Consider the following 22,667-nt stretch of genomic DNA (forward strand, 5'->3'; position numbering starts at 1 on the left):
CTAATCCAGGTTGGCCTTGGTTAGTAATTGGACGGGAGATCTCTAAAGAAGACCAGGGTTACAAATGCAGGCCATGGCAAACTACCTTTGTTAGTCTCTTGCCTTGAAAACCTCAGCAGGGGTTGCCATAAGTCAGCTATAACTTGATGGCACTTTCCACCACTGTTATTGATACTAATCTTTAATTTTACATTAGAAACGTATACCCCAGAGTGCCCCCCGCATTATTCAGAAATTAAATTGATTTAAAACATCAGATAAAGATCAACTACCCAAAAAAGAAGAGAAAATACAGATAGGAATGGAAATGCATGCCTATGCTAGCGCAAAAGGTCTATAAAAGTTCATATCCGTGCCAAAATATGTATTTATAAATTTAATAAGAGGTTGCCATGGTAGTTGGAACATCTTAGTCCTCTTCCTTCTATCTCTCTCGCATACATACTCAAGTTAATTTAGCCATTTCAGCTTGGTTCCATATGTTAACTAACCAGTTTTCAAAATTGTTACTTAAAAACATTTGTACCCTGCCTATCCTCAAAGGGCACAAAGGCAGCTAGCCAACAGAGATAAAATAATGACACTTTTTAAAAAAAATCCAGACAAAAACTACTGAAATGCTTTTTAAAATCTAATCCACAAATTATACCAAAAACCAAGTATCCACACTTGCAGACCCATTCCACCCTCAAACAGAAAATACAACCACCACCACTGAATAGAAAAACAAAGTTAATGATTCTCAATATTAATAGCAAAAATAGAAAAGAGTCCAGTAGCACCTTTAAGACTAACCAACTTTACTGTAGCATAAGCTTTCGAGAATCACAGTTCTCTTTGTCAGATGCATCGAAGAGACGAAAAGAGAGAACGTCTCTCTCTGACAAAGAGAACTGTGATTCTCGAAAGCTTATGCTACAGTAAAGTTGGTTAGTCTTAAAGGTGCTACTGGACTCTTTTCTATTTTCACTACTACAGACTAACACGGCTAAATCCTCTGGATCAATATTAATAGGGCTCTGAAAAATAAAACTTTTATAGGAAGGCTATTCCAGAGGACCAGGGCAAAGTTGCCAAGAAGCCAGTTTTTCACCAATATGACTGATTTTTCTCCCTCATTCTAGTTGCCAGATAAGGGTCTTTAAGGGAACGGGAGAAACACCATCATCTTTATAAAATTATGCATAGGGTTGAGAAAGTGGACAGAGAGAACTTTTTCTCCTTTTATGACTAGAACTTGGGGGACTCAATGAAATTGATGGAGAATGGACAAAAACAGAATATACTTCTTCACTCTACAGGTAATTACATTGAGAGTGACTGCCATTGGACGAAGTGATGGCCGTTGTTACCAGAACTGCTCTTTTATTATAATGGGGAATTAGCTGTAGCAGTCTGTAACTATTAATATTAAGCGAGGATCATAACCTATGTATACGGAGGTCCCGATCCCAGACACTCTAGTGAAAAAGAGGCAGACAAGGAGTAAGGTCCAAACACGTGTATTGAGTGTAGCGTAAGCCTAGCTTGCACAATCATACAAAGAACACACAAGGTCTAAGAAATACAGGGTAGGAAATACAGAGACGTTCGCATTAGCGGGTTCCCAACGATGGTAAGGGAAATACTCACAATCCTGGAGCGAAGCAGAGACACGGCAGCGAGGGTGGCCCAATGCCAGCACTGGGACCACAGACGGACAGCAAGGAGGTCTGGATAGGGAATGGCCGAGGCACCGAGTGGTCTGGGAGACCAGCTTAAATACCCCAAAACGTACCCTGGGGCTGGTGCTGTACTTGGTGGTTCTCACAGATTAAAACAAAGGGTCTAATGGGCTACTGAATGGCTTGGATGGGCCACTTTGGTAATCAGATTGTGATAAGTGACACCTCAGGAAGAGGGGACAAAAGAGGGAGGGGGAAATCCAAGTGGGCTGAAAGGATGTTCCAGCGGACAGGGCTTGTCCTGATGTCATCAGCTTTGGAATGCGGAGGTTTCTTTGAGATGCATTCTTTAAGTGCTTGGGATGGTCGGCACTTAGTTCCTTCTCCGGGGCGGCTCCTAAGATATGCAGAGCGGGGCGAGGGGCTCTCGCTGCGGACGTGGTGTGCCCGCTTCGCCAAAATGGCTTCTCAAAGCAGTCTTCTTCCCAGGGTCTTCTGGCTGCCTGAGAACATGGATGCCGGCTGGGCATAGCTGGGGCTGGTTTGCAGGCTGCCTGGTAGCGAGGGCAAGCTCGGGGACCGGCCCGCGGGAGGCTCCAGGCGGGAACTGACCAGGGAGCGCCTAGCCAGGCTCGCTGGAGGTTTCCCCGGCAGGCGCCCGGCTGCTAGCAGCGGCTTGGGCCCATATGAGGCAGGCTTCCATGGAGGCAGCGGGAACAGCACACAAAACACAGTCCAGAGCAGGGAACAGGCACGGTCCGTGGCAGATGGCAATGCAGGCACGGGGCACCCTTGTAATAAAGTCCAAACGCACACTGGGAAGTCCAGATACAGGTCAGGGCAGGGCTGCCCAGAAAGAGAGTCCTTTGTGCAGTTATCCAAACATGGAGTCAGCAAACTACACAGTCTATTGCAGCCGCAAGGTAATTGACACGCAGGCAGGAAACTGACACGTGTATCAGAGCACACACGTGCAAAGCAGTCTTTGGTGCAGCAGTGAAACAGTAATGCAGGAAACTTTAACACAGTTCATAGCAGGCTTCAAAGCAGGGGAGGGGGCCTACTTGGCAACACCGTGAGCATAGATAGCTTTAAAAGGGGATTAGATGGATTTGTGGAGGATAGGTCTGTCAGTGGTACTACCATGGTGATGAAAGGGAACCTCCATATTCAGAGGCAGTAAACCTCTGAATTCCAGTACTAAGAGGCATCATTGGGGAAGGCCTTGACCTCTATACCCTGTTTGTCAGCCCTTCAGAGCAATTGGTTGTCTACTGTGTAAAACAGGATGCTGGACCCAGACAGACCATCCGTGTGATCCAGCAGGGCTACATTTTACGATTTTATGAGAATCATCAGTGCCTTCCTTCCTGATACTAATTTGCCTTTCTTGATCCCCACCCCCTAGCTTTGTAGCAAGTACATGACAGGTATCTAATAACCCAGTTTGTACCTTCCAAGAGTTTGCAACCCTAGCTGGCACTGCACAGGACAGCACCCACATCCTGGTGGAAGCCCTGTGAGCAAATATTGGAGTGGGGAGAGGAAGGAACCAACTGCTGAGGATGTAGGGTGGAGGCTGGCTTGGTGTCATTTATTCATTTATTGGAGGGTGAAATATAGTGTTGCCCATTTATTCATTTATTGCACACGTGAAATATAGTGTTGCCCATATCAGGTTAAGTTCATTAAAAATGTATTTTATTTACAGAAGAATGAAGTTACATCATATTCACTTCAGCCTTAACAGTCTCTTACACAGACAGACGGTCAACCAATATTCAAATTGTTGCCCATACATTTATTCTTATATAATTCTTATATCGGAAGGGAAGTCCACTAGTTTCCCCTTTTTGATTGTGGGGGGCAGTAACATATGGAGCCTCTTTCAGCATGCAGGACAACTCTTAAGAATGAACCACATATTTGACTTCTGTGCTTTTGTAAATAAAACACAATTTTAAGTAACCAGATATTTTTCTTTGGGGTTGGGGTTGTGGCAGGGGGTTGGCTCAAGTTTACCATGAGGTAATTGCTTATAGGTCTTCACTGAATTCGTCATTTTTTTTTAGCAATTATTGTTTTTGTCTCAAAATGTTCTTCACGTACATTTCCATGCAAGGACCCAAACTATATGACGAATGAACATAATAAGATTTAACAGCCAACCAATTGACAAATAAGATCTTTTCCCAGAATATTTGTGTCTTGGGGCAGTCCCACTGAAAGTGCAGGAAACTGGTCTTTTAGTTGTAAACACCTCCCAAATGCCTCACTGTTATTCTGATAATGCCTTACCGGTAAAGGAGAATTTAAGTACCAAGAATATACTGATTTATAACAGCTCTCCTTTGATTTAAGCATGGTGATGACGCAGGGCCATAAAAGAAAAACAGACTACAAAACAGACTCTGGGATATGCATCTGGAACTTCTTCTCCCATTCTAATGGCTAAAATACATATGACATATAATTTGACTTTTAAAAGCAGCTGTGAGGGGGTCAGTCTGGCTAGGGTCTCCAGTAATGAGCTTCCCTTTATGCCATTCCCCCCCCTTCCACTGAAAATGACCCTCCCACATCTCTGTTTTCTTTATTGGGGAATAAATCACATGAGAGGGAGCATTTTCAATCAGGGAAACAGCACTGGAGGGGGTAGAATTGAGGGACAATTAACCCCTTCTTCCTCAGCATGATGGCCCCATTCCGCACCCCAAAACTCCCACTTTTTAAAAGCTCTAAATTGCATACTGGCATGTATTGTTCAGACTTTAATTTGCTGTTCAGGAGTGTCTTCAGGGACCGGGCACCCTGACCGGGCGGCTGATCCGCAAGGATTAGCCCCCAGGACTCCCAGGGAGGGAGCCAGGGTCCGGGACGCGGCGGGAAGAACTCCCCGAAATCAATGCGGGGGGGGAATTGCCCGTTTGTCCCTATGGAGGCCGGCAGACGTGCGCGGCGCCTCGAGTGCCGCCGGGCAACGAGAAACGGCAAATAAAAGAAACAGGCGGAAGCCCGTAAACAAGCGAATCCCTTCTGTTCTACAAGCGTTTGTGAAGGAGAGGTTGATCTGAAGAAGACTCGTTCTTCCCCTTCGCTGAGTTCCAGAATTTTGTTGGCGCCCCCCCCCCCCCCAAATGGCAGCAAAGAAGCAAAGTCCCGCTCTCGGTAAGTCAATCTCGGCTACCTTGAAGGGGGAGTCGCTCGAAGAGATGGTGCGCAGGGCGGTGGTGGAAGCCATAAAACCCTTTGTTGACAAGCTGAACGAAACTGATCAAAGGGTGGGCTTAATTGAAAGCGAAGTGAAAACCATTAAGGCAGCAGCGGGGGGGGGCAGAGAAGTCTGCTCTGGAAAGTGCGTCACTTGTGAAGGCTACAAAAAAGGAGCTGAAGCTGGTTGAGAACCAGCTGATCGGGCTACAGATGGAACGAACGCAGACAATTTTGCGTCTCCAAAACGTGAAAGAGGAGGAAAAAGAGGATCTGTGGGAGGTGGTCTCGGAACTATTGGCGATACCCGCGAGGACGACTAAAGAAGAGGTTAAAAGCGCCATTTTGGAGGTCCGTTGGGCTTCTTCAAAATATGCAACAAAGCGACAGTTGCCTCGTGAGATCATTATTGACTTTTCATTTAAAAAGATTCGGGACACCATCCTATATAACTCATACAATGCGGATTTGGACTTTATGGGTTTGAAAGTCAAGATTTTGAAGGACGTTCCATTTCTAGTCCGGAAACGGCGTTTTAAATATAAAAAGTTTGCAGCTCTTCTGAGGGACCATGGAATAAAGTACAAATGGTTATTCCCGGAAGGAATATGGTTCAGATATAAAGATCAGGCCTATAAGATATTATCAGAAGATCAACTAAAGGATTTTGAGAATAAAAACCCAGAACTCTGCTGCACCGAGAACGAAGAAAAGGAGGAGCCGTAGGGGGGGGGGAGGAGGAGGAGGAGAGCACCGCAACAGCGGTTGCACAGAGAGAACTGCGTCCGGGACCTAGAAGGGGGAGGAAAGTTTAATCAGAATTTGAAATGTTTATTCTCTGTATGATTAACCACTCCATCATTATCCTATGGAGCTATTTTTGTATTATGACAGTATGAAGGGAAAACATTGAAGTGTAGTGTTTAGTGTTTGTAGTTCATTCCCCCCCTTTTTTCTTTTTCTTTTTTTCTTTTTCCACCCCCCTTTGTCCCTTCCCTCTCCCCTTTCCTTGTGATAGTCTTGTGTAGTGCTGTGTAGTGTTTTGTAGTTATGAAAAATAAAAAAAAAGGAGTGTCTTCAGGGAGAAGATTCAGACAGTGAGAACTTAAAAGACCTTGGCCAACAACTCCTTCCATTATTCTGCTTTCTCAGAGCCAACAAATTCAAACCCTGTTGGAACATTGCTGTGTTTCACACAAATGGGGGAAAGGTATTTTTTTTCTTCCCCCACTACAGAAGTCAGATAGGAAAATCTGTAACACTCTTAATATTTCCCACCTCTGCCCCAATGGGGATTCTGTCGTAATGGAATCTTGACTGCAGCCACCGGATTGCACAGGGCTTCAAAGCGAATCAGTGGATTCCAAGGGGATTTGGAGCTTGGCAGAATCCTGAGTGAACCACAGCTGTGGTTATCCCTGGTGGAATAAAGGAATTTCCAACCAGGCCTGGATTTCTGGATGAGGCTTCTCTTCCTCCCCTTGTTTACCACTGGGGGTTAGCCCGATTTCTTTTTAGCAGATGTTTATCTACTGAAAAAAGATCCTCTGGAGAGAGAACAAGCAGTCCACGGGGGGGGGGGGGGCAGAGCAGGTGGAAGTCATCATAACTTCCACAGACCTGGTACAGTCTACAGCTGCCATTGACTCTATTCTCCTTTCATTGGGGACTAGAGATAGATTAGGGGACCATTAAAATGGCCCACCCACAAAGGCTCATGGACCGTTCTAGATTCCAAAATGCCCTGGGAGGGGAGGATTCCAAACATTAGCTCTATTGAGAGCTTGGAATGTGAAGCTCCTCGAAGCTATTGATAACATTGCCCCTCACCAGCCTCTCCTGCCTTTGGTTTACCATGGAGCTGGGTGACCTAAACAGGACTGGAAGACAACTAGAAGGATGCTGGCAGAAAACTTGCGCTGAAACCAATAGAGCATGCAAAATAGTCCATTGGAAGACCTATGAAGCAGCAATGAGAGCAGCAAAGAAAGGTTATTACTCTGCAACCATTGCATCAGCTAGTTCACGACTAATGCAGCTGTTCATTGACATCTTCTAACTCCTACATCTGAACCTTTACATTCTCAATAACAGATAATTAGCTGTGATGTCTTTGCAAAGTTTTTTGTTGATAAAATAGCACAGATACGCTTTGATCTGGATGCTAGCTGTAATATAGGCAAGGTGGCAGAAATGCTTAGTAAACTGATTCATGTATGGATCACTTTGAATCAGTTACCATGATCAATATCGACAAGATCCTGACATCTGTTCACTGGATCCTTTCCCATCTTGGTTGTTAAAATAATGGAAGGACCACATAAATGAGCCCTTGAGGTCTATTGTAAATCAGTCACTAAGTCAGGGCACCTTCTCGTGGCCACTCAAACAGTTATCTGCCTGCTACTTAAAATAATAATAATAATAATAATATCTGATTCATATACTGCCCTCAGGACAACTTAACACACACTCAGAGCAGTTTTCAAAGTGTGTTATTATTATCCTCACAACAATCACCCTGTGAGGTGGGTGAGGCTGAGACAGCTCTGAGAAGCTGTGACTGACCCAAGGTCACTTAGCTGGCTTCAAGCGGAGGATTGAGAATCAAACCCGATTCTCCAGATTAGAGTCCTGCCACTCTTAACCACCATACCAAACTATCCCTAGACAAAAGTCACATAGCCAACTACTGTCCAGCCTCTAATCTGCCCTTTCTTGGCAAACTGATAGCAAGAACAGTAGCTGACCAACTCTTGAATAAAGTTTTGTTGGATAACTCTGGTTCTTTGGACCTTTTTCAGTCTGGATTCAGGACAGGCTATGGGATGGAGACGGCTCTGATGACGTTAGTGGATGATATCTGCCTGAATGTAGACATGCTTCTTTGTTGCTCCTCCTAAATCTATCTGCAGCCTTTGATACAACAGACCATGCCATCTTGTTGAGGCATTTGGAGGCAAAAGTGGGTATTAAGGGATGTGCCTTGGACTGGTTTGAATCATTTCTCATGGAACAGACTCAAAGCGTTGCTGTTGAAGACCAGCTATCTCCAGAGTGGGAATTACCTTGCAGTGTTCCACAGGGCACAATCTTATCCCCCATGTGATTCAACCTCTGTGTAAAGCCTTTAGGAGAACTCATTCATAACTATGGAATTGGATGCCATCAATATGCAGATGACTCCCAGCTCTATATCTTGCTATCCAAATGCAGTAGAGATCTCAGGTTGCTATCTGATGGCTGTGGTCAAGTAACTGAAAGGAAACAAATTAAAACTGAACTCAGACAAGACAGAAGTTATGCTGGTTGGGAAGGCAGAGATGTTGAAGGATCTTGTACTCACTTTCAGTAGAATTCATCTGACCCTTGCAGACTCAGTCAAGAGCCTAGAGCTTATACTGGATCCAGTACTACTGCTAGTAAAGTAAGTTAAGGCAGTTCCAAAAAATGCTTTCCACAAATTCAGACTAACCTGGAATATGGTCCCCTACCTCAACAAAGCCAATCTCGACAGCCGGATCCATGCCATGGTAACATCAAGACTTGATTACTGTAATGCACTATACAGAAGTCTCTCCTCTAAATTAATTCAGAGACTCCAGTTGATGCAGGACATTATAGTTTGGCTATACCATGAATATTACTCGATTCTGCAGTCACTCCTTTGGCTACCTATCAGTTACAGGGCTCAATCTAAGGTATTGACTGTCACATACAAAGCCATTCGTGGCCTCGGTTCTTCATCTTTAGAGGACTGCCTCTCTCCCTATGCCCTTCCATGGCATCTTCACACTTCTGAACAGGGTCTTCTGCAGGTGCCACCTTGCATGTGGGCAAGATCAACAGCTGCCTGTATATGTGCCTTCTCTGTAGTGACCCCCACTTTATAGAATGGTTTACCTGAAGAGGTTTGGAAAGTTCCTGGCTTTCTTTAAACCATGCAAAACTGAATTATTCAAGAGGGCTTTTTTACTCAGATAGGATGGTTGTAAGATAAGGAAGTAGTCTCAAAGTTGCCTCAATAAAAGGATAGAGAGTGACTATATACTTTACTACTACTGCTGCAAATAGGATAGATCATAGACTTTACTACTATTGCTGTAAGTATAATTCTGCAGCGTAGTTCCTATGTTGTTGTTGTTTATTATATTTATATCCCGCCCTCCCCGCAAGCGGACTCAGGGCAGGTCACAACAGAAGATAAAATATACAAAGATAAAATCACAATCGATTAACACAGCTTTCTAATAAAACACCTGCTCACCGTATAAAAGTCATACAGCATCTGATGGAGGTGGAGGTGCGGCTTAACCATGCGTGTTCGCTTATATATGGGGTAGGTGGTCAATACCCCCTACAGACATAGAGGATTATTTAATATATTATTTGTTATTTAATATGTCATTCTTAGAATTGCTTATGCTCTGTTTCAGCATTCCTTGAACTCCGTACTGATTTCGGTTAGTTTAAATCTTTGCAAATTTGCATGCATATACCCTATGGTGTGTTTATTGAAATATATTTGGAATAGACTGTACTGACTCACACTATGCAATCTGCCTTGAATCTCTGAGAAAAGGGAACTATAAATAATGTAAATAAATAAATAAATAAAGCCATTACATCCAAGGTCAAGCTGTCATCCTTGGATTATTTGCCAGTTGTCTTGTCGAGTCTGATTTAGTAGCTCAAAAGGAAACCACACCATGGCCGAAGGAAGGAGTCAGATTCACGGGGCATGGGAGGGGGCAGTTTCCACTGACATTTTAGATGCAAACGTATGGAGTTGCCTCTTGCTGAATCAACATCACTCAGTATTGTCTGCTCCAACTGACAGCAGCTCTCCAGGGTCACTAACAGAGAAAGGACTTTCTCAGTGTCTGATACCTGAGATCTATTAATAGTATTGTCAAGGATGAGGCCCTTTGCATACAATTTGTGTGCTATACAACCAAGACATAGCCCCTAAGGGATAGAAATCAGCACAGAACAGACAGACCCTAAATACAAGTCACCTCATATGTTTCAAGTTGTTAAAGTGCATTAAATACATTCTGTAAAACAAAAATGTTAAGTACTTTCCAGTTATCTGAGAGCCTTTGCTCTCATTAGGAGGAACTGGAGGGAAAGAGTTAGTTTCTACTGAGCTACTGAAAAGAATCCACAGAAAGTCTGTACAGGGAAGAAGCAAATCTGGAGATACGTTTTCCCACAACAGAAAGTAGTGTGTGGCTCATTCTTTGGATAAACAAAACATGAGGATGTTGCAGCAAACCAATGAAGTACCTAAACTGTCAATTATGGGTTGGATCTCACAGGTCTATTTTGGCTGCTAGCAATACTTTCCAGTTGCAGCGCTGTTGGTCTCTGTGCCCCTGCTTGTAGAACCTCTGGCTGGCCACTGGAGAAAAGGATTCTAAGCCAGATGTTCCACTGGTCTGACCCAACAACTCTATATTCTTGTGGCCTATAAGCACCTGTCTATCTATTACATTCATAGCTGTGGGCATTTAAGCATGAGCCTCTCAAATCCTAGTCTGGTAACTAAACTACTACACCCCACTGGTTTTCTACAACAGCTCCCCTTCCCTTTTCTGGAGACCTAGAGGATCCTGGTGGCAGCTCTACTCAACTTCATTTTACCCTCAACAAACCAGGGAGGTAGGTTCAGCTGAGAAATCATTCATGACTGGCTTGTGATGATGACCCAACAAGCTTCATGGGCTGAGTGGAGATTTGAACTCGGGTTCCCCTGGTCCCAGTTCAGTACTCTACCATTACTTTACAGCTGGATGCTTGGGCTCCCTTCCCATACTTCCCAGTTCTATACAGCATGCTGTGCAGCAAAATGGAACAACATCCAAAGCACAAAATTAATAATTGTCCCCAAAAAGGCTATTTAGTGTCCCTATCTATTATAGCAGAACAGAAGAGAGATCTGTATTCAGCTACCTCTGTTCCTTAGTTTTCAGAATTAAAATGTCAAGGCTGAAAAGCAACCTGGTTAAGTTAACCTGACATGGTGGAGCTAGGCTTTAAAGACAGATTAGGTATCATATTATTTTCATTTCTTTTCCCACTTCATTTTAGGAATACAAAGAGAGACCGCAGGACCCCCTAATGCCTCGCCTATCCTCTTCTTCCTACTTGAGTCCATGCCAGCTCTGAAAAGCAGAGAGCACACTGAAGTATTTTTTTCACATCTATGTGAAAAATATAGACGCAGGTGTGCATTTGAGAACTACAGTAGGCCACAACACTACCTCTCCTGCACCATCTTTCTAGTGTGGGCCACTGCAACATACATGCACACACTAGTCATGGGGTTGGCTGCTTTCTGTCTAGCTAACTGGTGAACTCTTTCCCATCCCCAAACTGCACCCGCCCCAGACACCACGCCAACATCTCCAGGAATGTTCCCAAGGTAGGGTTGCCAGCCTCCAGGTGGTAGCTGGAGATCTCCTGGAATTACAACTGATCTCCAGGCAACAGAGATAAGTTCCCCTGGAGAAAATGGCTGCTGTGAAGGTTGAACTCTATGGCATTATACCACACTGAGTCTCCTCCCCAACCCAAAACCCACCCTCTCCAGGCTCTACCCCCAAAATCTCCAGGAATTTCCAAACCTGGACCTGGCAACCCTATCCCAAGGTGGAATTGGCAATTTTAATATGTGTACAGGACAAGTTGTGCGCATGTAGCCTATGTCAATTTGTGAACAAACGTGCAGCTGGTAGGCATGTAGGTGCTGTGGTCACATACAGAGAGCACACCTAGGAGGACAGGTGCAGTACTAGAGTTGCCAACACCAGCTTGGGAAATTCCTGGAGATTTGGGGACAGTGCCTGCAGACAGAGCTCTGCTGGGATGGTGTTGTTGTTGTTGTTTATAGTCCACCTTTCTCACTGAGATCCAAGGCAGAACACAATGCAAGTGAAAATACAATATAATCAACAGCTAGGACATTGACTGAAGAAACTACAATAATGAACAACTCTTAGGACATTCAGTGAAAGAGATACAATAGGGTACAGTAGCAGAAAATAGAAAAACAAGGACAGAGATGAAATCTTTCTGAAACAAAGCATAACTCATTTACATGGAATGTTTAGCAGTGTGGAAAGGCCTTATAAGGCACATGTCTACATCAGCAGAAAGTACCTAACAGAGTAGCAAATAATCCCTGGATCTAGCAGGGCATCTCTCTGAGCTACTTCTGACACAGCCGTATAATCTGGGTTGAAAGTCCTGCTGAACAATTCAGTTTTGCATAGTTTGTGGGAAGCAAGGAGAGCGGGAGCTTTTCTGACCTCCTCAGGCAGGCCACAGGAAAGTATGTGTGTGGCCAGCTGTTAATTTTGCCCAACTGCAGGGTGATATCTGCACAGAAGGCCCTGCCAAGATGAATAAAGCTGCTCTGGCAGATCATAAGGGGAGAGGCGGTTGCACATATGAGGGGCCAAGGCCATGAAGGGCTTTGAGTGTGATAGCCATTGGGCCCAGTATCTGATGAGAAGCCAATGGAGTGACTGCAAAATGGTAGTGATAGGCATGCTCCATCTAGCTTCTGAGAATAAATGAGCTGCAGTGTTCTGTACCAGCTAAAGTCTCCAAGTTGACTTTGAAAACATTACATAGTCTAGTCTTAATTAGAGATGGGCACGAATCGGGGAAAAACCAAACCATGCAGTTCGTGGTTCATCAAATTTCACGAACTGCGAACCATGAACTTTTATGAACCTGCCCCTGGTTCACGAACCGGTTCATTTGGTTCGTGAAAACGTCACATCCAGGTCAGAAAACCATCACTTCCAGGCCAGCAGAAGGTCACTTTCAGGTCAGCAGAAGGTCTGCAGGAAGTCCATCCCCTGTTGCCTAGGAAACTGATTGATTGGCACCAGGCTGTCTGCAGTTATGAACAAAAAACCGAACCAAACGAACCAGTCTAAAGTTTGTGGCTGTTCGTCAGAAATGGGATCTGACGAACCGCGGTTCACGAACCATGAACCGGCCTGGTTCATGCTTAATTTTGGTTTGTATGTCGGTTCGTGCTCATCTCTAGTCTAATGTTAATGTGCCATGAATCCAAGTGGGCAGATTGGCCATGTCCAGGTAGGGATGTCACTCTAGAATTCCCCTTTCTCTTAGAATGTGTGGTATACATTTTGTCCTTAGAAGCTGCCATTTCTTCTAGGGGAACCGATCTTGGTAGTCTAGAAATCAATTGTAATTCTGCGAGAACTCCAGGCCCCAATTTGAGGTTTGTATCCCTATCCAATACTCACTCTCTTCTCCTCTATGTGTGAAGGCTGTGAAGTGTGATCTGAGTTCTGGGAAGCTGGTGGCAGAGCTGACGTTTGAACCTGCAGCCCACCCAATAAAACTTATTCTCTTAGCCATGATATTAATTGTAAATCCTCTAAGTCTTAACCCAAACAATTAGAAAATTAATAAATAGAAGGTTTACTTCTTCTTTCTAGTGAAAAAAAATAGATCATTGTTTTCCCATCTCCTTATTTATGGATGATTCATACACACACTCACAGTTTGCAAGGTAATTGGCTCCAACGTGCAATTACCGCGATTACTAGGCAATCACAGTTACACAGTCTGAAATGCTGGCAATTACCGACCCGTGCATCATACACAGCCTTACATCAGGCAGAAAAAAGCAGCACAGAAATGTATCCCCCAACAGCACCAAACAGCACCCAGACATCACAGGACCTCAAAATATTAAGTTACCCCACCCCCAATTACACCTTTAGCATAACAAGGCCATTGCAAAGCTGTGGAACAACCACAACTGTCTCTTGCCTCATCTAGGAAATTACAGAGAAAGTCACCACCAAGTCAACTGGAAAGGCAAGCTCTGTCATTTTCTGCTGTGGGACTGCCTGGGCTGTCATTTGTTGCCATGGCAGGGATAAAGAACAGGCTTTATCTGGCAGCAAGCAGTGATCTAGGATGGGGTGGACAGGTTGCTAGCTTGTGTGATCTTATTTTTGTGATCTCATTTTGTTAACTAGTGCACCCTGTAGTCTACCACTGGGAGCCAGGCACAAAATGGCAGCTCAGGGAGGCAGGTCCAGACTCAATTACCACCCCTCCTAGATCTATACAATAACAACACAAGTACTAATGCAACAACTAGAGGGATTTGTACATCAGCCCAAAACAGACACACAACAATTTGATCAAAGATCACTCAATTAATATGTGTTACAGATGAGAAGTGCTTAAGACGAGACATGCATCACCAAAGACCAGCCACAAAATCTGTGGTAGGGGCAGTCAGTGAATTTGGGGGTGTAGGCAAAATTCCAGGATGGGGCCTTCAAACCATTGCCACTATACTGACAATCCCCACACACCAGGGCAATGCAAGGGCTGGCCCTTGCCCTGTGCAAAGTCGATGGGAGTCGTCACCATGGCCAGAAGGCAGCTGCCCAAACCTCAAATGGGCCATGTGTGAGAAGAAGCAACAGGACTCTCCTCTTTTCCCCTCTCCTTTAGGGGGGAGTGGCCATGGGTTGTCAGGGTCCCTCCCAGCATGGGGCCCAGGGAAGTTGCCCCTGTGGCTCATTGGCTAAGACCACAACCACAGATATTCATGGGCAGGGGGTTGGAATAACAGAACTTTGAGTCAGCATTCTTCTGAAGTATAAAGTTGCATTGTGTAATTCAGGAGCACTGAGGCCCAAGAAACACACACTGGCCAAGGATCAAATTGATACCTTTTCAGGTTTATCAGTCATTCACTAAGAACAAACTCAGATTCCTGCCTATCCAAAGCATCAGAATTCAAGGTGGAGGACCCTCCTGAAGGGGAGGTGAATTTGACAGAGCCCTGAAGGAAGTGAATGAAATTAACAAACCCTTTGAGGAGCGATCTCTGCCAGCTCTATCTTTTTAAACTCCCCTCCTGTAGAGAGATGAAATTAAACTACGCTTCCCAGCTAGCATTGCATCTCCCTGCACTTAACCGTCCTTGTGTAAGAGGTCTCATAGAGAGAGAGACCATGGAATGACCATCTTCCAATCTTCATCAAAATAGCAATGGAGACCACACCAGACCACTACTGACCAAATTGATCCCAAAGTATTTCCATCTAAACGAAGATGGTCCAAAAGATTGGCTGAAGCAGCTATAAAAATGTTGTACACCACTGAAGCACAAAATCTGACAAAAAAGATAATGGCGGAACAAGACTGTAAATCAGCTTTGGAATCCATGGCTCTGCTCACCCGCTTGTTTGACCCAGTTCTACTAAACAGCAGGAATGGAAAGGGAAAATCAAACAACTACTACTGTCACACAAAAACTGGTTCAACAAGGACTGTAGGAAGGCTAAAAGCAAGTAAAGCGGAACTTTTTAGCTACAGCAATACAACCGTCAAAAGACACTCATTGATACAAGCCAGAGGGAATATAAAGCTATGCTAAAAGGCAAAAATCGCCAGTCTATGAAATCTCTATGGGACAAGATAATTGCAGCTGCCTAAGAGAAACCCAAGGTGCCTCTATGGCATTTAATTACACCAATATTGAAAGCATAAAGCTACACTATAACCCTCATACCATCCACTGCCTGAGAAAAGCATTTTAAAAACCTCTATAAGAAACAATCTCAAACTGGATCTGGACTTTGAAATCTATCCTAAGCAAGTTCCAAAGTGGTAATCTGTTACCCGTCGCGCGGTAGTTGATTTGATCACAGCTCTGAAAATGGATCATTCCCATGGCTTTGATGCATTCCCTCCGAGCTTCTGAAGATAGCCCCTGACTGGTGGGCTCAAGTGCCTGCACCTTTATTTACACAGGTAAATTTGGATGGAATTATGCCAGACACTGCTGATTATACCTATCTACAAAAAAGGCAATAAACCTGATCCAAGTAATTATTGACCAATCTGTCTCCTGGCAGTAATTGACGAACTGTACACATCTCTTCTTCAAAGGAACCCTGCTGCACTGGATAGATGAAGAGGAGGTAATGGGTGATGAGCAAGCTGGCTTCAGAAAGGGTCTCTCTTATGTGGACTGCTGCTTCTATGCTCGCCTCGCTACTAAGCAAACATGTGTTAGACACACCTGGTTCCCTATATGCAGCATTTATTGACTTAAGGGCTGCCTTTGATTCTATGTCCCATACAAGACTGTGGAACAAACTTAAGACTGTGTGTCTACCCAAAAGACTCTCAAAGCTGATAATGAACCTCTATTCTTAAAATGTATTATGTGTTAAATTAAACCAATCAGGATCTACATCAAACCAAATACCTGTCTGTACACTGGGGCTGTGTTCTTGCACATCTGTTCAACTTATACTTAAATGACTTTGTTTCCAACTTACAAGGTATTTCCAGTCACATACCATGTCTGAGAAATTGGCCAGTGGCCACCTTGCTATATGCCGATGACCTTGCCTGCTCTCCAGAACTCAGATCGGTCTAAAGCATGCTACAAAAGCATTCATTGACTATTGTAATAGTGAACTGCTGGAGATAAATGAAGATAGATATAAAATCATGGAGTTCTCAAGTCAACAAAATGATTAAATAATAGAGCGGGCGCAGCTGCTCCAACTGCGCAGAGGGAACTGAGATCGAGACCCGGGGGGGGGGGGGGAACTTGATCCTGAATATAGTTTGTATTGTATAAGATCTGATAGCATATTAAAAAGTTAACTTTTAAGAAAAATTGCAGCATGAAGGGAATACAAGACATGTAGTGTAGCGTTTGTTGTTTGTATGTTGCTCTTCCCTTTCCCCCAGCCCCCCCTTCCCTTTTTTGTTTCTTTCCCCCTTGTATTTTTGTAGTCTTTTGTAGTTTTTATGTTAGATATTAAAAATAAAAAAAATGATTAAATAATAGATGGAAAATTAGTGCATATGAAAAACAACAGGTCAACAAATTTAGATATCTAGGAATTGTGCTCCAGTCAAACTTATCTTGGTCCAAGCATGTTCAATATCTTAAACAGATAGTTCTACTGGCTTTAAGGAAGTTCTTCTGTATCCAAGGAGCTCAATATCTAGGAGCACTTTTGAAAGCATACAAGGCTCTTGTGATATCACGCATCTTGTACAGTTCCCAGATCTGGTTCCTGGGCCCAATAGAACAACTTGACAAGCTCCAGTTAACCTTCTTCCGCAAAATACTTGCTTTACCACCATGTATAGCTTCTGCAGTAGTATGACTCAACTTGGGCCTTCCAAAAATTTCAACATTGATCTGGAAAGCCATAGACAGCTTTAAATACAAACTGCGAAACTCGGAAGTCCTTCCAGTTTTCATTAGATCAGCAGCCCATAAACGCTCTTGGACAAGATGGAAATAAGCCGACTAGGTTCATGGAATTCAAGAATTTTAACTAAAATGAGCATTACTTATAGAGAAGCTGCTTAAACGGGACTGGGATTCCCTTCAAAAGGATGCTGTGCAAAAATGTTCCCCACTCCATGCAGGAATTAAGTATTCTACCCAGTTTGACCCATCTCATTATCTCAGTATGCTGATAGTTCCAAAACTGAGGTGGTCATACATGACTGCATGCTGCAATGTATTGCCAGCAGCTCAGATGAAGGCCATTTTCTCAAGATACCTTCAGACCAGCGCTTCTGTGATCGCCCTTTAATGGTAGGTGACTCACTGCCTCATACTCTTTTCCACTGTCTGAAGCATGCAATAGCCAGAGAAAGATTTCTTTTAAAAAATGGCTACTGAAGTACTCAGCCATTCCTGACTCTTTAAAGCTAAAATTACTTCTGAGTAGCCCCACATGGCATTTCTGAATTTGTTCCATAAACATTTGTGGTATGCATGTGTGTATAGATATGCTTTCAACAGTAACCTGACTTAGGTTTGTCATTATGTGTAAACATGTGCTTTAGCTTTGTACATGATATATTCCTTTTTTTTTTTTGAAAATTTTTTTTATTGGGTTATCTTATCCATTTCAGCCATATACAGCAATTTGTAAATCCAATCTTCAATAGTTGGCACTTCTTGAACTTTCCATTTTTGCGCATTTTTGCGCATACAAAAGTCTAGCTGCTGCTGTCATATAAAATATCAACGTCCTGTGTTGGGCTGGAATTCCCTCCATTCCCAAATTCAGTAGCAGGAGTTCTGGGTTCTTATTAATTTGAAATTGTAAAATTTCACTCATTTCTCTTATAATTTCCCCCCAGTACTGCCTGGCTACCTCACACGACCACCACATATGATAGAGGGAGCCCTCATGCTTCTTACATTTCCAGCACTTATTAGAAGTATTCAGATTCCCTAGCACAATCTTCTTTGGTGTCATGTACCAACGATAAATCATTTTGTAAATGTTCTCTTTAATATTAGTACATGTCGTTGTCTTCATTGTAGTTTTCCACAAGTATTCCCATGCCTCCATTGTTATTTCTTTATTAAAATTTATAGCCCATTTCACCATTTGTGTTTTAACTGTCTCATCCTCGGTATACCATTTCAACAGTACTTGGTATACCTTGGATATTCTTTTCTTATCTTCTTTAAGAAGGGTCTGCTCTAGTTCCGAATTCTCTGTTCGTATACCTCCCTTTACAGAGTCCGAATTATATAAGTCTCTGATCTGTCTATACTGGAACCAGTCGTAGTTAGGTGATAGTTCCTCTTGCGTCTTAATTCTAAGTTTGAATGCTTCAGTTTTAGTTATTTCTTTGTACGTTAAACATTGTTGTTCATTATCAACAGCTCTCGGGTCTATCACCTCATACGGAACCACCCACAAGGGAGTTCCTTCTTGTAGATAGATTCTATACTTCTTCCAGATTATATATAGACTTCTCCGTACAAAATGATGTAGGAACATCGAGTTGACCTTTACTTTGTCATGCCATAGATATGCGTGCCATCCAAATATTTTTTTATATCCCTCTAGGGCTAGTAGTTTCTTGTTCTTTAATGTCATCCATTCTTTCAACCAAACTAGGCAGATTGCATCATGATAAAGTCTCAGATTGGGCAGTTGCATTCCGCCTCTTTCCTTTGCATCTTGTAAAACTTTCACTTTCACTCGAGGCTTCTTGCCTGCCCAAACAAAATCTGATATTTTCCTCTGCCATTTTTCAAATTGTTTAGAGTCTCTGATGATTGGTATTGTCTGTAGCAAAAACATTACTCTTGGTAACACATTCATCTTAACTGCTGCAATCCTACCCAACCATGACAAATTCAGCCTGTTCCATTTAATCAAGTCTCTCTCTATCTGAGTCCATAGTTTTTCATAATTGTTTTTGAATAAATCTATGTTCTTTGCAGTTAATTCGACTCCCAAATATTTCACTTTGCTTGTTACTTCACAGTCCGTTGTTTCCGTTAATAATTGTTGTTTCTGCTTAGTCATATTTTTACATAATATCTTTGACTTCTTTTTGTTGATATAAAAACCTGCCAAGTCTCCAAACTCTTTGATCTTATCTATCACTCTTGGCATGTTCTCCAATGGGTCTTCTACAATTAACATTATGTCATCCGCAAATGCTCTGACCTTATATGAATAGTCCTTTATTTTTATTCCACGAATTTCCTCATCTTGACGTATTTGTATCATCAGAATCTCCAATACTAAAATGAACAACAATGGAGACAACGGGCAACCTTGTCTTGTTCCTTTACTTATCGTCAATTTCTTGGTCAATTCATCATTCACCACAATTGCTGCAGTCTGGTCTCTGTAAATTTCCTTAATTGCTCTGATGAATCTTTCTCCCAATTGTAGCTTTTCCATAGTGGCAAACATAAAGTCCCAGTTTAAATTGTCAAACGCTTTTTCAGCGTCTACATACATGATATATTCCTTGATGGAAAGTGAAAAGGTGTCCTAGAATAAGCCAGAAGGGTACCAGAGCTTGCAATTCAATCCAAGTATATGAAAGGGAAGGGTGGAATTAAAAGCACTTTCTTTTGCTTGGTCTTTCGGTTTTCAGGACCTAAGAACTGAACATACTGTTGCATTAAATTCTGGAGTCAAATATAGCAGATGGTTTTTGAAAAGATTATATGTGTATTTTTCCCAACTGAGGAAAAAAAATAATTATAGAGACAAAGGGTGCAGTGGTGAAAGTGCCAGTATTTGACAGGGAAGTCCTGAATCCTAACATACCCAGACGGTGATCTTGGGCCAGCCATTCCCTGTCTGTCTAGCTTGCCTCCTAGGGTCATTGGGAAAAGGAGAATTATACATGGTGAGATAAAAAAAAAATTGGAATTCCAAAAATATTTGGAATATTTGGAATGGCATGGGGGGAGAGTCTCAAATATTTTTTTAAAAAAAACTTTTTATTGAATTTGAATATAGATACATAAACATAACACCACGGGATTGTGGGGGGGGGGCGGGTATCAAGGGAAGTAATAGAAGACAAATATACATAGTTGTGTATTATGTTAGTTTTCCATCTCTAGAATTCATTTATCTTTATAGCTTCTTTTCATTACTCTAAACCTAGTATTTCTGTAAGACTACTCTGCTTAACTCTAATAATCATTTTCTCATTTTTTCCCTTCTCCCTTTCTCTTCCTTCCCCCCCTTTCCCCTTTTCTTTCCTTTCCCCTTCTTTTCCCTTCATTTATTTTCTCTAGTCATATCCTCGTGAAGCATAGTTAGCTTCTTATTCCATATTTTGATTTAATCCATCCATAAAAGAGTGTCCATCTTTGCTGCAAATCATGTCTGCTTTGTTTTTTTGTCAGTTCTGTTAAAACGTCCATCTCTGAGGTTTCTAAAACTTTTTCTATCAATTCTTCTTTCGTTAGTATGGCTATCTTCTTCCAATATCTAGCATATATTATTCTTGCTGCCGTAATTATATGGAGAATCAAATACCCATTTTTCTTCTCTATCCCTTCTGGCACAATATTCAATAGAAACATTTCAGGGGAGGGTCTCAAATCTTAAGAGTTTTCAATCCTAAGCAAAAGTCCCATCATGCTAGATCCATCAGAGGGTGTCACTCCACTTAAAATTGCCTTATCAGCAGGGCTTTTTTTCAGCGGGAACACTGTGGAACAGAGTTTTGGAACCTCTTGAAAATGGTCACATGACTGGTGGCCCCGCCCCCTGATCTCCAGACAGAGGGGAGTTTAGATTGCCCTCTGCACAGCGGCGCGGAGGGCAATCTCAACTCCCCTCTGTGTGGAGATCAGGGGGCAGGGCCACCAGCCATGTGACCATTTTCTCCGAGGGCAACCCACTGAGTTCCACCACCTCTTTTCCCAGAAAAAAAGCCCTGCCTATCAGTGTCTTAAAACAGACTTTAAAGAAATCAGTTTTCATAACACTACATTTACTTAGATCAACAAATATAATTAACAACATGTTTATTCCATAACCAATCTTATGGCTATTGCCACTTGGGCTAGCTAAATAAATCCATCCCAAAGTTCCAAAAAAGAAAAAAGACGAAAAAAGGAAGAATCCCAGACCTGGCTCCACTTCAGGCGGGGGCTGGTTTGTGTGACTCAGTGCCAAGATATCACAACGCAGCCATTTTGGGTAACTGTTTATTTCCCCAAACAAAGCTGCAGGTGTCTCAGCCAGATCTATTCTCTCATCCTTGTCCTGTTTTCAAAGTGACCTCAGTGTCTGCCGTCATCCATTGGCCTGAACTTCTGGCTTTTACTGTGTGGTGCCTTTCAATAAACAAAAGAGAATTAGACAAAGCAAGTAAGTTTCTCCTGGCAAGGGCAAGTTCTCACCAACACCAGTAGTACTGCTTTAAACTGAGGTTCATGTGATAATGTTCCTCTTTTTAAAAAAGTCCCTGCATGTAGAAAACTAGCGCTTCAGAGAGAAAACTAGGTTTTTATAACCCTTGTCTAACAACACATTACACAATCCCTGCATAATGCCTGGGTTTGCTGAGAAAACTTTTCTATCCAACAATTTCCTCACTGGTAATTCAGTTCCTAGGCACTGAGGAGCCCAATGTGAATTGGGACGACAGCACAAGAGAGGGAGTACTTGGGCTGTTTCCTTTCCCTGACCTAACGCAGCTCAAGGAGACTTGCCTTGTTAGTTGCTCCATGTGTACCAATGGGGCACATGTAGGTTTTCCCCAGAGGAGCAAGCACCCCGCCCCCTTCACATGCATTCATCAGCCTTAGCTCTGTTCCTCTGGACTGGTTTGCAGATTCAGGAGAATTAGATGGTCCTCAAATGGTAGAATGGACTGAGCTGCTTCAGACTGAAGGTGGATTGATGCTGTGAACATTTTTTGCATTAAAAAAATCCCCTCCTTGCCAGTTTCATCTTCTCTGTTGACTTGTCCTGTGGCTGGTTGTCTGTTTTCAGGGAGTATCCCAAAATATGATCCTTCACTTGTGGCCTGAAGCACTACACCCAATTCTAACCCCTCAGCATTTGTCCTTCTAGCTTGAACCTGTCCTGTAAGTCACATTCAGTTGTGACAAAAAGACAGAACTCAGATATTAGCTTCATGTATAAAGGACTGTCGGGGGTACATAGTATATTCTTGATATCAGTGCATAACGTTCCCCTTCTGTTTCTGACAAATCAAGCAGCTAGGGTGTGTTCCCTCTCTTCCACAGCTCCCTTCTAATCACTGAAGTTACTATTTTAGGATTTCATTATCTCAACTGCCCTTCATGATACCAGTGACTATTTTAGCTGCAGGGACAGCTCCTGAGGCTTTATTGCCATGCACACAACTGGAGAAAACAGCATTTTGCTTTGCACAATTGACAGTAAATAGGAGATGGATTAAGCATGTGCTCCAGATAGACAGATC

Source organism: Eublepharis macularius, chromosome 12 (assembly GCF_028583425.1).
Source record: "Eublepharis macularius isolate TG4126 chromosome 12, MPM_Emac_v1.0, whole genome shotgun sequence".
NCBI classification, from domain to species: domain Eukaryota; kingdom Metazoa; phylum Chordata; class Lepidosauria; order Squamata; family Eublepharidae; genus Eublepharis; species Eublepharis macularius.